The 18854-nt window shown below is 35.2% G+C and overlaps 1 protein-coding gene across 11 annotated transcripts in view; it reads left to right on the top strand.

Moving 5' to 3' along the window:
* TBL1XR1 (TBL1X/Y related 1) overlaps positions 1 to 18854 on the top strand; it is a 157337-nt gene that overhangs the window by 85815 nt on the left and 52668 nt on the right. For 4 of the 11 annotated variants that reach the window (XM_072961254.1, XM_072961259.1, XM_072961272.1 and 1 more), the window contains exon 3: positions 3698 to 3813. The exons of the other annotated variants lie outside the window; for them this stretch is intronic. The gene's annotated coding sequence lies outside the window, so the exon portion shown is untranslated. The remainder of the gene's footprint in view (positions 1 to 3697; positions 3814 to 18854) is intronic. 11 annotated transcript variants of the gene reach the window in all.

Raw genomic sequence — 18854 nt, 5'->3', positions numbered from 1 at the left:
TCTATTGTGTATTGTGGTAGGGGAGGCAGAACTAGTTACTGTTGGGAGGAAAAGTAATTGACAGGGTTTAGAAATGGATGCGTTGCGTGGGTGTTGGGAAAGGCATTAAGTGGGATGGGGCATGTGGGAACTTTCTAGGGTGATGGTAACATCCTGTGTCCTGTTAGGGATTTGGGTTACTTGAATATAAGCATCGGTCAAAACTCATTGAATGGTACACCTTGTAAGTTTTCCTTGTATTTTGTGTAAGTTTTTTCTTTAAAAGAAAAACCACACACTAAAAACCACATATTATAGTTAATGATAGGCAATCTGAAGTATATATGGGGGAAGTATACTGATGTCTGTAACTTCTTTTGAAAACTTGAAAAATGAAGGTTAATTAATAGATGTGGTAAAACAAATAGAAGTGTTAATTTTAAAGTCTTGGTGGCAGCTATGTGAATATTCTTTAAAATTCTTTCAATTTTTCTGAATGTTTGAAATTTTTGTAATAAAACATTATAAAAAATTCTAGTAGCCGTATTTCTCTAAACCAGTTTTCTGTCGTTAATATGTTGTTTTTAGTGGCTTTCATAAAAATTGATATTTCTTTAAATTTGAAAATAGTTTAAAGGGTTTATCAGTGATGTTTTTCTGCCTGTGCCACTGAGCTCTGAACTGTTTAGGATGCAGAAAGATACAGAAATACAAATAAGCAATAAAAGTGGGAAGACCAAAAAAATTAGATTACTTCAAAGTGCTATAGCAAAGCCTCACTAAGATGATTTATACTACATAAATTCTGAGGGAATGGATACATAATTAGGGCATGCTCAGAGTCAAGTATGATTAGTGAGAGATGGAACCCCTGGGGTTGCTTATTTTGAACAAGTTTTGAAAATGCTACTAGAGAAAATTATTAGATTCTCTTTCCATTCTTTTAATCGACCAGTTGTCATTTATGAAATATGGTTTAAGACACATTTTTTAGTGTGTTGCATTCCTCTTTCAGAAGAGGATTTTTATGCTAGAAATGTTACCGAGATTGAATAATTAGCATTTGTTTTTAAAAATAATCTGTATTTTAGGAATACGGTAATGACATGTTAATGAGTTTAATAGATTAAAAAGCAAATGATAATTTCAGGATTTTGTAGTTTTATAGTTTTGAAAGACAAGTGTAGTACTATTAAAATATTAAAATGTATTTATAAAATATCAAATATTAAGTATAGCCATTCTCAGCTACTAATTCATTTTTTATCCTCAGTTTACTCTTAGGAAATATATTTTGATAGGCTGAATTTTGTATGTATGTATTTTTTTTATGTGTGTATCAGAATAAGTTGTAAGGGTAAAGATGAGAGAAAAATGAAATATTAAATTATAAATTGTAATTATGAAATGATATTTTTAACAATTAATTTGATCATCTCAATTTCTTTTCATTGGCAGTTTTTCTTCTCCAATCCTGAAATGAAAACTTTCAACAAAATAAGCAATTAAATGTATTTTAGAAAGTAAAAAATTAATATAAAATTAATTGATACTATAATGGCTTGTTATTTTCTGGTGACCCAAAAATAGTCAGATTTGGACTTACTTTTGGTTTTTTGTCTTTTTACCTTTCTAGTTGTATTGTAATAATAAAAAGAATGACCATTTCTATGATTACTTTCTCAAAGCAAATGTGTTGCTATGTGGTATGCAGCTCTAGCCATTTGTATTATTGTAAGATTTCTGTATTACTGATAACTAAATGAAGCATTTTGGTCTTTGAGAAAATCAGCTGTTCACTAACTTTTATAAGTGGTAGAAAGAATTACAAATGTGTTTATGTTCTACAGATAGAAATTTAGTGGGGAACAATCCAGTGGGCTTCTGGGGACATACCAAATAGTTATTTAAACATTAAATTCTCCTTTAACTGCTGATCTTGGTACCAGAGCCTTCCTAAAGGAGAAGACTAGTTTACCCAATGCAGTAGTTTAGTCATTCAGTTCTGAATTTTTGAGGGAGCTGGTTTACATCTGAATGATATTGGCTAAAAACAATACTGCTTACAGTATCTTAACATTAGTAATAGTATTTTTATTAGTAAATGAGATTAACGTTAATTTGTGTCTCTGAAAAAGTCATGAGGGAAGTAAGGTAGTTGGAGAAAATTGCTGAAAACGGCTCATGCTCAAAATAGTGCCCTAAAATATGCTTTGCATTTCCATCCTGATTTCTGTTGTTGCCATTAAAGTGTAAGGTTATTTTAATCAGCTCATTAGGATTGTAAATCAAAATACCCAGATTAAAATGGGAAATACATTTAATGTGAAGGAAAATTTAGTTTCACAGATTTTTCTGTCTGAGAGATACATGGATATCACAGCCATTTTAAGAATAGCCAAGAACAAATTTCATTACCATCAAAACTGCTTTATTTTTGCCTTTGTTTTTACCAACCAGAGAGAAATTTTATCAGTGATTCTAAATAACATATCAGGTACCATATTGCCAAGGTGAAATGTTCAAATGAATAATTAACGGAATTGTGTATGCCAAGTTATTTTATAGTAGCTAGGTAGTTTGCATAAACTTTAAAAACAAGTTTTTTTCCATTGAGTGTTTCACTGTATCTTTACACCCTTAAAAAGATATAGATTAGATCCTTTAAAATGGTAGATTTTTGATAGATTCTTTGATAGATTTGTAGAGACTTGTTTATTTTGATAGATTGTAGAGGTAGGCTTATTGGTTCTCATATTCCTAGATTTTTAAAAGTCTACCAAGTGAGAACAACAGCATCAACATAAACAAAAAATAAATTAATACAAAGTGTAACATCAGCTGATCTATGAACTTAAAGCTTAAAATTCAGTTTATTGGACCCTGGAGGATTAGCTAGGACCAAGCAATTATTTGCCTATATTTAGGAAATTACAGTTAGAAAAACACCAGTTTTTGAGGCATCAGAACCTTTTTGTTATTTGTTACTGATAGAAGCTTGATTTCTTTCAATATTGAAAACTTGAACACAAAGATGTTCTTCTTTTTTATATTTTTGTGTGTCACCAGAGGGGGTGGGGGAGTCATTTATTTCAGTTAGCCTTGTTGTCAGAATAAATCAAGTTCTATTTTGAGAGCTAACCAGAAAAAAAAGTATTATGCATAGGGAAAATATGTTCATTAACAAAGAAGGATATCACAGGCATAATTATTGTTTTATTGCATATTAACATGAAATAATTGTTAAATCATTTTTCTTGTCATTTTCCTCTTTATTCAGTTAGTTAATCGGGGACAGTTACGAGGCACTTTATCACCTGAAGTAATTACTAGCCTAAAGGTTTTCCTGTACTGTTTTCTAGATTTATTTGGGCTGGCCGGCTGGCCAAACAAAGGTGAATAGGTTCTTTTAGGTCATAATTTGGTCACTCCTTACCAGTCTAGTTTAGATGGTAATGCTGCTTACTAGGGCTGGTATATCATAAAAACCTTCCTAGTAGTCAGAAGTTGTAAAGTAATTGCTTTTTGCAGTTCAGAATTTGTGAAAATTGTTTTCATCCCTGTTCCACCTGCTGTTTGCAGTGTTAACAGTTAAGCTGCACTGTTAAAAAAAATCCTACATTTTATTGCTTCTTCCTAAATTCATGTTTAGAATCCCTCAATGTTGAAGCTAGAGGAGCCCTTTGAGATTATCTAATTCAGCACCCTCATTTTACAGACGAGGAAACTAAGGCCTTGGGCTAGAACAGAGGTCTTCTGACTCAGTCCAGGACTCTTTCTAGTACATCCTGCTGCCTGGTGTTTGTTATGGAACTCGGCAACATCACATACAGGGTGAGCTGTTTTTTTGTTTTTGTTTTTTAAATGAACACAGAAAGTGGTTTGCTACTCCCATCAGCTGCTGTTCATCACTCCTAATATTCATTTTCCTTTTTAACCCATACCTATTTTAATCCATAATATAGCCCAATAACTTGTGACTTTTTTAATTTTGTTGCTGCTACTTCTTGGCATTTGACCATTATTTTTAAGAGTTAAAATCTTAGTAACAGGTTTCTTATCAGTAATCACTGTCACCTTACCAGGCACTATAGCAACAATAGATTAGAATTCATAACAGGGATGATTTGTGGCATCTTAAATGTAGATTTTAAAAGTGAATTACAACTAGATATGTATAAGAGTGTTGAATGAGATCTAAGAGCAGATGTGATACCAGATATGAGAGCAATTTTTTGTGAAATAACAAAATGCCAAGAAATATTAGCCAGCAGAATGACATGATTGCAATAAAATGCCTTATCCTGTGCACCCATGGATTTAAACACATTAGATTATTGAGTTATTTTTTGCATCGATGCTCAAATTGTCCCATTTTTGGCTAGTGAGAACGTCTTAAAGTTGATTCCTATCTATGTCTTTTAGATAAAACCTTAGTAGTTTTAGGTAGCTATCTTGTTTTCTGGTTTGACAAGATATTATAGGCTTGTGTGGTTTCCAAAGGTGACTCAAGGACTTTCAAGTTCTTTTAGTAAATTCATGATTTACAGGTTTCTGTGGGACCAGTGTCATTTCCACTCACCCTTCCACTAAAAAAAATTTTTATAAACATTGTTCATCATTAATTTTGCTTTTTGTAAAAGAGGAAGAAAATCTTTCAGCAAAGAAAAGTAATGTACTTCTCCTGTATATTTTTTAAAAATCTGTTGTTTCATGTCACTGAAATAATCATGATGCCATTTTTAGAATTTTAGGGTAGACTGAAGCACTAATGCTCAACTGTGAATGGTGAATAAATTTATTGGATTTGACAGGAGACCACCATCACAGTCACAGCTTACATCACTTACGTATATATTATATATGTGTGTGTTTGTGTGTGTGTGTTTGAAATTCTTTGGCTGTTTAGCAGTTTATCATCCATTTTATAGGGTCCCTACTCACCTGCCAGTTAACTAATTGTGTTTCAGGTGAACTAAGTCAGAGATATAGAAATATTACCTGACAGTAGTTTTCTTGAAAAGATATCTGTGGGGAGACAGGTTATAGATGTTTCATTTGACCAAGGGATACTATATAAATTGTACTTTGATTATGTTTCTTATGCATGAGAGCTGTATTTTATGACTTATGAAGGTTATAAATATGTATATATTTGAATAGCTGGTACGTGTTGGGCACTCAGATATGAAGTACAGGCTGCTTTTTAAGTGCTTATAATTAGGTAGTGTTTGGAAAAAAACAAATATGCTCACTAAAAGGTGATGAAATAAATTTTAAGTGTTACTACTTAAAATATAAATTGGTTTTCCATGCTTTCCTATCTATCTGTGAAGTTTGTTGATTAGATTTTACTTCTGTTTTTTAGAATGAGAAACTGGGGTGCAGGGAAGTTAAATGATTTCATTTAATGTCTTACTGTTAAAAAGAGTAGCATTTGAAAGAAAATGTCAACACTCTAATTTCTAATCTAATGATCTTTTTACTATTGCTTAGTTTTGAAAAGAGTTTTTTAAAAACCTGCTATATTTTGGGGTACAGGAGGACAGGAGAAAGCATCAACTTTGGTATTTAAATAGGCTTCATAAGGAGATGACATTTGAAAAAGATAGAAGAATTTCAACACTTGTTGAAACAAAACTAAAAAGCAGGAATGTGAGAATTTGGAGATGTTAGAATGATCCAAATATATTCACCTGAGGGAGAGTACCTTCAAGGAAGATGCTGTACAGTTAGATGAATACTTTGATACCATAGAATAGAGGAGAGCTTAAATCCCTAGCTAAACAGTTTAGAGGGACTGTGGAAGCTAACAGGTAGTGATGAGTATGTATGGCATAGTCAGGGTTGTATTTTATGCCTGGGTGTCCGAAGATAATTTGAAGAGACCTGGGAGACAAGGAGGCTGTTGTAGTAATACAGATGATAGGTATTGCAAAAAGGAAGGCATGGCTGAAAATCGTATTGTATAGCTAATAGAAGATAGAATTTAAAAGATTTTAGGTAAAAGTTGAGATAGGAAGTTAAGTCAAGCATGATAATAAAGTGTTGTGAGTGGTAGAATTGGTGATAGTTCTGGGCAAGAGAAGAACAGCATTTGGAAGCATAGGGCATAACTTGCCTTGGACAGTGCTGAGGGATGGTGCCCAACGGGACATAGAGATTTGCGCATCAGTCAGCTGGCACTGGAATGTCTGGCGTGGGAAGGATGAGGGGTGTGTTACACAGCTGCACGTAATGGGAGAGATGGTATTCTTCAGTGTGGGTGAGATCCTTGGTTGGAGGTCTAGCGTGAAGAGCAGAAGCCTCAAAAGTCAAATTCTTAGGGCAGGAAGCAATATTAGTAAAAGACATAGGAGAAGATAGTAGATAGAGTCAGGAAGTCAAGTGTTGGAAGTTTTAAAGACTTACTTTCACTTTTCTCAAATGCTAGCAATGGCAAGTGGTATGAAGGAATGAAGGGTAATGAAGGAGTGTGAAGAATTGTTGAATTTGGAGGTGATTAGTAACAGTTATTTGGAGTCCATAAAAATCAAAAGCAAAATTTTAACAATTTTTTTCTTCTTTATACACATACACATATTCTTTTGCTTAAATACATGAATATGATTACACTTTTTGTAGTGTACCCTTTCCTTTGCTTCCTCCCCCATCAGTTCATTGCTTTTAATGACTCTGTAATTCAATTATGAATGTACTACAATCTTGTTTTGGTACTCTCCTTTTAATGGCATTCACTTTATTTCTTTTTTTCCCCCTTTTTTGTGTCGCTAAAAAACAGTTTTCTTAAACATCCTTAGGAACTTGTGCTTTTATTTCTCTAGGTTGTAGAGTATTTGTATGAGTTGAACTACATGACATTGTAACTGTGTGACCATTTTAAAACATCCCCCCAACAAAAAGGTCAAATTCTTATGTCCCAGTCTAATATTTTTACTTTCATTAAAAGTTACCAGGTTGTTTCCCAAAAAATTTCTTCACATTTCCACTTACTTTATATGGGAATAACTTTTCCCCATATTCCTGCCAGAATTAGACATTCTAGATCTTTTAAATTTTTATCAGTTTTAATGACTGTAATTTTACTCCTTGCTACTTTGATATGTATTTCCTTGTTAAGTAGTGCATCCTTGTGTCCTCAGATATAACTACCTTTTATAGTTTTTGTTTCCAGTCTTGGTTTAAAAGATTTTTTCCTGGTCTCAGGACTGGATGTGTAGCTTCAATGTTTTGTTAAGATGTGTATGTGAAGTATATGTGTACATGTACACACATACATACACACAAACATGCATACACATTTATGTGCTTGAAATATTTAAGTGTTAAATATTTTGGAATTTATTTTTGTCTACAGTAAAACATGTGGACCTACTTATATTTCCACTTGTGGGTGAATAGTCACTTGTGTCAGCACAAGTTTGCACAATCATCCAGCCTTTCCTTTGCTCAGATCTTTGTATTTTTCAATAGAATATTATGTTTAGTCATAAATTCTCTGCCTTTTTTGTTAATTTCTTTTGTAAATATTTAATAGTTTTTTGCTCTAATTTTTCCATGTGTATTTATAGGTGCTTATTACTGGAGCAGAGAACAGCTGCTTTTGTTGGTCACTGTATTAAATTTCTATATAAAGGGCTAGTGATTTTACTAATAACATGATAGTATATCTAATAGACCGAACAGATTCTATGGTAGAGACAATTTTTTCTCTTTTGTATCTTTTTCTGCTACTTCTTCAGAGAGTCAGCACAAAATAATAGGATGAATAAAAATAAAGATTTTTTTAAATGAGTAAAAAAATCAAGGGTGTTAACTTTTACCAAAGGAGTGAAGTCACCTGAGATTGAGGGGCTTTTGGTGAGATAGGGTCCTTCAAGAGAAGTTAAATTTTTTGAAAAGCCATGATGCCAAATTTGATTAGCTAAGTTAAAAATGTAATAAAATGATTGCCAAATGGCTCAGAGGGGCAAAATGAGTTTAGTCACCAACATGGTTTCACGGTTTGGGATTTATATAAGTTACAGTGTTGGAATGGGAATTGTCAAGACTTGAGTTAAATGTCAAAATCATAGTGTTTGTTGTTGAAAGGTCTGATCAGACTTGCATGAAAATGGAGGGAGAACAGATACAGTTCTGGAGGATGGTGTTGGATGGAGGATGCTGAGAAGCATGAGCAACTTGACGTGATCATGACAACCTGTTTAGTTAGGAACTGAATAGAGCAAAGATATAAGGAGTTTACAATAGAAAAGAAGGTGTACATGTGTTTTGTTTTGTTTCACAGTTACAAGATTTAAAGATGAGAAATATTTGTTGTACAGTGATGTAAGCCATGGTTGGTATGATCTGAGGAACTTGATAAAATAGACATGCTTGGTCTATACCTCTGACTTGCTGAAACTTAGGACTTTTCAGGGTTCTCACAGTTTATGACATTACTTTGAAGAAGTTTCCATAGATGATTTTGATATACCACACTAAGCAGGAGTCACTGGTGGGCTGGAAATTGGAATTTGGGAATTTTTCTTTCTTCAGTGTCCCCCCACCCAAAAAGATAAATGGCAATAAAAGTTATTGTATTTGTAATTCAGAGGGTAATAGAGATCAGGATAGGAGTGGATGAGGAGAGGGTATATAGCTCAGTGATAGAGCACATGCTTAGCATGCATGAGGTCCTGGATTCAACCCCTAGTACCTCCATTAAAAGAAAAGAAAAGCAGATGAGAAGAACATTGAATTTTAATCATCTTTGAAGATGAGTTTTTGGTTTTTTAATATACTACTGACTAGTTTATAAAGAAAGGAGCTTTATTCGTTTTTTTCAACAAATAATAACTGAGTACCTTTATAAATAGGACTACATTTCTGGCATAATAGTAGTGGATTATAAAGATTAAGTGTCTGCTCTCAGGTAACTTGCATTTTTTAATGAATGTGAATAAGCTGTCATTCTTAGAATATTTGTTAATAGAGTCACCACAGTGTTTGAAAAATCTCACCTATCCCACACATTGTATGTTCCAGTATTGTTTCTTTAGAGTAGTGGTCTGTGGAAATAAGAAATTAATTTTGAAACGAGTGCTTTCATTTGCTGCTGTTACTTCTAACTACCTTTTTTGTTGTTGTTGTTGTTAATATTTTCCTGAAAGCTTCCTTTACCACTAATTTAAGGAGGGACAGAAAAAAGAGGTGAACCTATTTCCATTACATAATGGAAGAGCAGGAACATTCTTTTAGTTCTGGCAGTCTTGAGTTTCAGCACAATATGCTTCTTAGATACAGAACAGTTGAAAGGGAAATAATTCCAGACTCTTACCTACTGGCTGTGAACAGACTGAAAACCTTTCCTACATTACATAACCCTAAGACACCTGATCTCGTAACCAGAGAGTGAAGGGATGGAGGCTTGTCTTTGCTTCATCTCATTGCTCTTCCTCTCCCAACCCAAATCTCTGTGTAGTTTTGAAAGTAGCAGATGCTTTGTACTCATCTCTGTTTTGCAGTCACTGTTTTCGTCGATTCAGTATTGCATAATGTGCATACCTAGTGCTATAGTCATCCCTTCTAGTTTTATTAACCAATTTTGAAGCAGAAGATGATTGTATATTAACATGTAATTCCTTTGAGGTTTTCATTAATCTGGGCAACCTAAAACGAGAGGGGAGAAATCTCTTGTTCCTTTCAACTTTGAAGCCTATGATTCTTAATATTTTATATCCTATCAGTTATATCAATTAACGGTTATTTTATATCAACAGGCCCAGAGAAAACAGTACTTTTTCCTGATTTGTATTATATTTACTATAATTTATACTTTGGGCTTTTAGGTCAGTAGAATACCTATGAAATGCTGAGAAGCCTTGCAGTAGAGTGAAAATAGGTATGATTTGTGGGAACAATTTTAGTCTTAAAAATATACATAACTTGGTTCAAATGCTTGTTGTTTCTAACTTAATATGTATTAATTATAATACATTTTATATATAACACTTTAATTATAACAATAACTCATTGTACCTATAGATATTTTAACTGAGATTGGGTGTTCTTGAGATCAGTGGTCCAAACAACTTGATACTTTTTTGAAAGAATATTTCTTTTTCCTTTTATTGGCTCAGAGAATTGTGTAGGAAAATTCTGCCTCCAAAGACACTTTAGTTATGTAATTGAGATAAAAACAAAAATTAAATACCTGATTACCATGTAGTAATCAAAGAGTTTCACTGTTCTACTAAGAAAGCTTACTAACATTTCCTAAATATTAATATTCTAGGGGTAAATCAAACTAATTCTGAAGTTGGTATCTGTGGGTGTAGACAGTATTCTCTTTTCCCGAAATGCCTTTCTTTCTGCTCCAAGAAAGAGATGGGGTTGAGAGTAATTAAACTCTCACTCTCTCACAGTTGTGCCTCAGGGTTTCATTTGTTCAGAACTACTTATTGAGCACCAAGCATGCCTTTGCCTCATGGTGAAGGAAGAAACTATTCTAATACCTGTACTTGAGAAACAGTAAATTGATCAGCAGTTTGGTAGTAAATCTGATGAAAACCCTTGAAATACGTCTAGATGAGTTTATACCGAGTCATCGTCTCTCGAGTTGCTTACTTTCCAGAGAAAGCAGAGTCTAGCCCTGACTTCATGTTCCAATCAGGGTCTTAATCTTTAGACAACGTAAGGGTCAGAGAACTGGGATACGTGTGAAGTATGAAATAACAGCCATTGTCTTGTCTCTGTACTCACTGCCCTCGTCCGTACAGCTTCCCTTGCCCTTCCTGTTCACTAACATGGAAGAAAGTCAGGCTTCATGAGTTACAGTGGTCTAGAAAAGATAGAAACCTTATGAGAAACTGGAAGAGGTAAAGGGAATTAAAAGCTTTCTTTTGTCTCCCAAATGACGTTTTCAGATGGTAGGTTTTAAACAGAATCCAAATAACGTCTACACGCTGCTTTTGATAGCTCAATTTAAGTCTCTTCTACTTATTGGTAGAAGTAATTAATTTATTTGTCCCATCAAATTTCCTACATCTGGATTTGGCTAATCACATCCTTGTGGTACTACTAACACGTTCCACTGTCCTCTTGTAATTCCTATAAAGCAGTAGTTTAGGAGGCTTGGTTAAATTCACTTTTAATTCTTTGATCAAGTAGCTTTCTTTTTCCTTTTACATCACACTATGAGGCATCAGCCATCTGGTTGTCTCACTTCCAGTGGTGTTGATACTGACTAGTGGGTTCAGTTGCAGTTAGCCTAATTCCCTGTTGGTTATAAAATTCCACATCAGCTTTTCCCCTAGTGGGCTTAGCACCCATTAATGATTGTTACCTAGATTCATTATTTTCTTAGGGAGAGAAAGTGGTTATTTTCTAAATTATATCATTGTTTTTGCATTGCTTAGCTGGAATTGTGTTAAATTGTTCCTAATCAGGTATTGGAATATTCTGAAATAGAATTTGCAGAGCAAAAGTAGGGATGTGCCTTAGTTGTTACAGTTACCAACTTTTAGACTAATGAGTTGGTGATACCCTAGTAACCTCTCAAGGTGACCAATGATATGAAAATTAACTTTTATAATCTCATGGATCAAGGACTGTTTTCTAGGTGTTTAGTGTATTGCAGTTCCTATCTCCTTTTGACATGACTCAAGTGATTTTCTGTTATTTCCGTGCTTTCCTGGGCAGCAAGATGTTCCAGGTTTCCTGCTTCAGCCCTGAAATTGGCCGTCCCTTCAAAGCGTACTGGAAAGTGTTTGTTTAGAGACTACAATCAAAGCATGGTGTGCTCTTTACTGCTAGGTTGTCATTAACTGCTGCTAGGCCTCTTCAGAACAAGGAGATGTGTATTTTTAGTAAGAGAAATAAATCGCAGATTCCTGCTTATATTTCAGTTCAAATTTAAGATTACTTTAGAATTTTAAAGTTTGATTTGTATTGTGTGAATTTTATTGAAAATACATCATTATATTACAAACATTAAAATAATTTTACGTTTCTGCATTCAGTTCCATCAGATAGGAGGTTTTTATAAAAGTAAAATGATCCAAGTTATTTACCACCAAGAAAAATTGTTCTCTGGGATGAGGTGACCCATGGCCCTCTCACGTACACTCCTGGTGCACTGCTGAGGTCCTTCAGGTGGTCGGCCTGAGGAGGACAGCACTGGACCATGAGGAGACGACGAAAGGTTTTTACTGCTTCTCTATTTGTACTTTTTTTCTTCCTGAAATTTTTTACTGTAATGGATATAACGTAATTTCTTGTTTGCTTTGTCTAAATTTACATAAAAAGTTCACATTAATAATGCTAATGATATTACTATAATAAGACTACAGAAAGCAGTTTAAACTTTCTTCGTGATTCTTTTTTGTCCCTAGGTTACATCCCATAGGGATATATGCAGCCCAAATACTGCTGTAAAGTATATTAGTTTTCTTTATGACTACAGATAATTTCACTACTTTACAAAGACTTATTTTTCATATATTTTACACTTAGATAATGTGGGTTGCCTGTGCCTCTCTTCTGTGTCTTCTCATTTGGGATTGGAGGCTTTTGGAGCAGACCCCATGTGAGACATGCTCATTCTTGTGGCGGAAGGAAAGAGTAAGGGAACTGACAGATGCTTGTCATCCCTCTGAAAGCTGTGACTGGATGGCTCATCTACTCAGTTTCTGTCTGCTATGTGCCAAAGCATGTCACACAGCCAGGGCCCAAGTTGTTGGGGTAGGGATGAGTAACTCCACTGCAGGGAGACGGAAGCATGGTTAAATTCTGAACAGTGATACATTAGAGACATAAAGTCATTTAAATCGATTGTTCCCTGCCTCTTGATACCGTAACAGTTAACAGTAATTAGTGTTGTTTTGAATTTTGTTTTAAGGGGATTACCTGATAGCCAAGCTAAAAAGAAAAGTGAAGGTCAGGGAAAAAAGCTTTTTTAACCATAGTCTACAGCTGCCTTCTGCACTTTTGGAAGGGTGAAGTGATGGCATCCGTGCTTACTAACCCCAGGCTGGATCACTGCTAGGGGCTGAATAGTGTCCTCCGAAATAAGTTGACGTCCAAACCCCCAGTACCTCAGACTGTGTATAACTTTATTTGGAAATAGAGTCTTTACAGACATAGTTATGTTAAAATGAGGTTATTAGAATAGGCCCTAATCCAGTATGACTGGTATCCTTATAAAAATAGGAAATTTGGACACAGCACAGAGGGAAAACAGTGTGAAGAGCCACAGGGAGACGTGGCGAGGCGGCAGAGAATGCACCCAGGAGCCAAGGAGGCTAGGCGAGATCCTTCCTTAGTACCTTCAGGAGGAGCTTCGCCTTGCCAGTATCTTGATGTTTGGACTCCTGACTACCAAAACTGTAAGACAGTGAGTCTGCTGTGAGCCACGTTGTTTGTGGTGCTTTGTTTTGGCAGCCCTAGGAAACTAATATAGCGACACAGTTTGACAGTGCTGCCCAATTTGGCTTGATTGTAAAGGTGTGGGAAGGGATATGAGCTATACTTTGGAAGGAACTTCATTGTCAGGCTAAAGAATTTTGGACTTCGCTGAAGGAGTGCCTTGAAAAAGAAGTTTGGCAGCCAAGGCAAGAAGAAACTAGCTTGAATCTAGTTTATTTTTTTAACCTTTATTGTTTAATAATGGAGTGGTCTAGCTGCTGAGGAGATGCAAGAGGATGGATGCTCTGTTTAAAGTACTTTCAAATCTCTTGTCCTTTTAAGCTCTGAAAAAGTGTGACATTTGAGTTAGTTCTCTCTAAGCTGGAGTCCTACATTAAACCACATATCACTCCATTTTTTAGTTGATTTATAGATGAGTTTTGAAAGCTAACTGCTACAGGTTGAATTACATCCCCTGAAAGATATGTTGAAGTTGTAACCCCTGGTACTTCTGAATGTGACCTTATTTGGAAGTAAGGTCTTTGCAGATGTAGTTATGATGAAGTCATTAGTGTGGTTCCTTCTTCCACTGTGACTGATGTCCTTGAAAAAGAGGGAAATTTGAACACAGATGTCATACTGCTTTCTTCTGTTATGGAGAATGGCATTTGACAACCTGGAGGAGAATGGTGTTTGAAGACACAGACACAGTGAGACGATGGCCGTATGAAGATGGAGGCAGAGATTGGAGTTATGCTGCTAGTACCTAGAACTGGAGCAGGCAAGGAAGGATCTTCCTCTAGAGGCATTCACTGGGGAGTGCATGGCCCTGCCAACAACCTGATTGCAAACTGCTAGCCTCCACAAATAAATTTATGTTGTTTTAAGCCAGTGTTTGTGGCACTTTGTTTTGGCCGCCCTAGGAAACACAGAAAGGGCACATGGATTTTGAATACTTTGTAGGTGATCTGAAGATCTGCTTCTTCTCAGTCTTCCCCTTTTGCACAGATTATCAGAATGCCTTCAGTTGGGTAAACAAAGGCTTCCCAAACTTTGCTCTGCATTGTATTCACCTAGAAATCTTTTAAAAATGCTGCCATCCAGCTTCCACCTCTACAGTCTAGTTTAATTAGTATGGGGTGCAACATGGACAGCAGGTTTTTTAAACATACCCCAGGTGACTTAATGTGCAGCAAGTTTTGAAGAACCACAGGCCTAAACCTTCTAGCTTAGTCAGGTACTCTCCCACCTCCCCCTACAAATACAGTTTTGTGCTCATTTATTGTCCTCTAGGTAATACAGTCCCCTCCCCCCCCATATTCATTTGTGCCTTGACCTATCATTATTATTATTTTTTTAAGTGCTTTATTTTATTCTGTTCTTGCCAGCCTGGCTAGACATGTGATTATATTCATCCTAATGTATAATGAATTATTTATATAAAGTTGTTCTAAGATGCCTATTTGTATTAAAATGCCATATAATATTTTAAAAATTCCTAAGCTAAATACGTGCATCTGCTTTTGAAGATTAGATTATGTTGGTGTTACACAAGTTGCAAGTAAATGAAAACCTAACCTATATCTGTGCTGAAATAGACTTGCATTTTATGTAGTGTACAAGTAGTGTAATTGTTCAGATCGTTATTGACCATTTCCTGCAAGACTGTATTAGGAATGATAAACTGAAGGATATGAAAACATCTGCCGTTTCAAATATTTGTTTGTCTTCAGGTATTCCACTTTGTATCACTTTTTTTTCATGCGTTAGATCACAAAGTGAGTGACATCGAAAATCTGTGGGTATATTCTGGGTTAGTAATTCCACCACGAGAAATTTTAAATTGTGAAGGTTTTTCTGTCCGTGTGATAGTTTAACATTTTAGACCATCTGAGTGGCCACTCTGTAACAAAGGAAGACTCTTTCTGTTTATTTTAATCCTGTAGTTGACATTTTATGTTAGGTACCTTGGTATTGATAGGGTTTTTTTGTTTGTTTTGCTTTTTTTTTTTGTTTCTCATTTTATAGCAGAAATGCTGTCAGATAACGACTATGCCTACTTTATATATATTTATTTATATATATATATATATATACACACACACACATATATATATGTAACATAATACAATAAAACGGATCAACTCTTGGGACCAAGATTTTTCTTATAGAAGATACTTGATATTACTCAAATTTAAGAAACACTGAGTTAAGGTAATTTATTTCCTTACACATTTGTTGTAATTTCTTTGGAAAGCAGAGCATTAAGGCGTTGTTACTCTTTAACATTTTTTATGTCAGATTGTTAAGCTTCTCATCTGCCTGGCTCTGAGGGATGAAATGTATTTCTTGGCAGTGGAGGGTGGGGAACGTAGTGTAGAAAACCTAGGGTACAAGTACTGCTTGAGAAGCGCAGCAGGCTCAGTTGGTTTTAGATTGTAGGGTGTCAGGTGAGGCTGAGAGGAAGGAGGAGAAGGTTGTCAAGGCAGAAAGCTTCATTGGTAGACTAGTACTAAGTACTGGAGTGCTCAGTAAGGAGACTAGTCTGGGGAAAGGGATGAGGGGGAAGAGCCTGGGGGTAGTAGCCGTGTTTACTCAGCAATTCTGCATCGACCTAGGTTCCTCTCCTTGGCAGAAGCGTGGTTATGGCTCATATACAGTTTCAGGAAGAAGGAAAGCCCAGTCATCTTGTACTTGAGTTCTTCTAATGTATCCACAGCAATGATTCATGTGGTTAGGAGGAGCAAACGAGTGTGGATTACTTGCAGTTATTAAACACAAATGATGTGTCTTTATTCTCTAGATCTCCACTCCCTAAATCTCTGTTCGTTGTTTTGTGTCCTCAGAGTGCAGCGGGTATGGAATTTGTACCAGATATATCCTGGAAATCTCTCTATACAGAATTTCACTTTTGCTCAGCTAGCTACCTCTTATTTCTCACGTAGCTAACAGATCGGGCATAAGATTGAATCAGTTCAGTAGTGCCAGGGCTCTGTGTTACTTGTTTCCATATATGTGGTGAAGAAGGCTGCCATTGCTTGCAGCCTTGAATATTTCTCTTTAGGAAATAAAGACTGCAAGACTGACCAGCTTCATGGTTCAGTTGGTGGGGAAGGGATTGCAGCCCTTTCAAACCTACCACTTAACACAAGTAAGTGATGAGGCTGGGCAGACATGCAGCACAGTGCGAATCCACACTGTTAGAGGAGGAAATGTGTTGTGGCGGTGCTCCTTTACCACAGCCTCCACACCCTTCCTACAGCTTTTTATGGTAGGGATTCGGTAAGAAATAGGATGTAACCCAAAATTTGGCTGTGAGGCCTGTTCTGTGCAGTATCATTCTTTGTATTAATGGATTTCTGTATTATTACAGCATGCAGGGCCTAGAACAGTGCCAGGCTTACATTAGCATTCAGTAAATATTTGTTGAATGAATAACAGAAAAACTAAATTTCAGTAAATTTACTGAATCAAGTGGTGTATCTGGATGCAAGTCCATTTACAGAGGTATAGTCTCAGAAAATCAATAATTTTTAGTCCTCCATGTTTTAGTTAGTAGATTTAGTATGTTTTATCAAAACTAGAACTTTTACATGAAACTGTTGATAGCTTTAAGCACCTTTTTTGTTTATTAGGTATAAGTTTACTGGATACCTAATGTGTATTCCTACATGAAGATAACAGAAATCAAACTGAAGCTATAGATCAGATGACAGTATGAACAGTATTGTGGCTTAAGAGATCTGTTTCCCTAGAGGAACTCTTGAATTTTTCCGAAAAGACTAGCACCAATACTGCCAAGAGGGAATCAGCTTGTATACTAGGAGGCCTCAAGTTTTAGTCTTAGTACCCCATTACATTCTTTATTAATGACTCAAAAAATTTTTGTTTACATGGGTTATAGCTATTGATATATGATGCATCAGAAATTAAAACTGTAAAATTTTATAGTACTAATGCATTTTAACATAACAGTAACAAACCCATTTATAACATGTTAACACACATTATATTTTATGAAAAATACTTTTTAAGACAAAATTTTCCATGTGAAGAGTGGCATTGTTTTAAATGTTTTGAAAGGCTCTTCTAATCTCTGGCTTAATAGAAGACAGCTGGGTTCTCACATCTCCTTTCCCATTCACATGTTGAGATATGTTGTTGCATTTAAAATATATGAAAAAAAAATCTGGCCTTTCAGAGATACATGGTAGTAAATTATTCAAATCAAAATAAAAATTCATTTTTCAAATAAATCTGGGTATTCTTCTTTGATACTACACCAGATCTCAGCAAGTGGATAGTTTCTTCAGGATTAGTTGCAGTGCAAGATCTGAAATAGTATCAGTGAACTTTTTGTATTCTGCTACATTAAGATCCTTTAGTCTCTCTTGAACTTTGAATGGATTGTTTCCTCATGCATAATTTTGTACTGGTCATTGGGAAAATATTTGTTCACTGAGTTGTGCACATCTTCCATGTGTTCATTACACAATATAAAAAATCAGAATCATTGATATCCCCACTGATCTCATCACAGAATTTTAGAGTAGTACTGGGAAGCTCTTAAGCTCAGGGAGGCTGATAAATTTTCCAAATCCTAATTATCTTTTAAAAGCTTAAGCTTTATTCTTGCCAACAAATATTGTTTGTTGTTTTCTTGAAAATGACAGTTTCATTTTGTTTATTTGCAAGAAAATGTCTGCCAAATTCTCAATCTGAGAAACCATACTTTGTCAGTTGTTTGAAGTAAAAACGGTGTTCTATGAAAAAAAAATAGCTAGTTCAACTTACAATTCAAACATTTGTGCGGTGCTTTTCTTTGAGACAGCCATCATTTGAGTATGCAACAAGCTTTTTTTTAGTTACATAGAATATTGAAAGGTGTATTTTAGGGATAAGATTTTAATAAAATTAAGCATTTTTCTTGCTTCATCCGGGAACCTCTTCAAGTGAAGAAGTTTTGTGCCTTTTTGTTTTTTTTTTCCTTTTCTCTTGAGTCCATGGTAGTGTAGGATATAATGACTACTAATACAGTATGGTGTTAGTTTCTTGATTCAGACTAAGGTGTGAGCAGTTTTATCCACTGTTGCTTTGTAATATCAGTATAAGTATCAATTCAGTGGAAAAGGCATATAATAGTAGTAGTTTATAATACTATAAAAATAATTTTGACCTTTAGGACCCCTTAAAAAGTCTTGGGGACCCCAGGAGTCTGCAGACCTCACTTTGAATTTTTCTTGCTAGTGGAAAGGGCCTAGCTTCTTGGTTTTTATTTTCATTCCTTACTTTCTCCAGACTTTTCCTTCCATGACTGACTGGGAAAGACTAATTACTACTGTTCAGTGGTTGAAAAAGACATGGAGGATCTGTGGCCTATCTTCTGTTTCCTCAGTGTTTTAATTTCTTGTCCTTCTTCATTCTCCTGTCAGTATACCTTGATGTAATTTAATCATTTAACAAATTTATTGAGTCCATCCTTGAATCAT

This window comes from Vicugna pacos, chromosome 1 (genome assembly GCF_048564905.1).
Source record: "Vicugna pacos chromosome 1, VicPac4, whole genome shotgun sequence".
NCBI classification, from domain to species: Eukaryota; Metazoa; Chordata; class Mammalia; order Artiodactyla; family Camelidae; genus Vicugna; species Vicugna pacos.
This window is presented reverse-complemented; position numbering and strand designations above follow the sequence as displayed.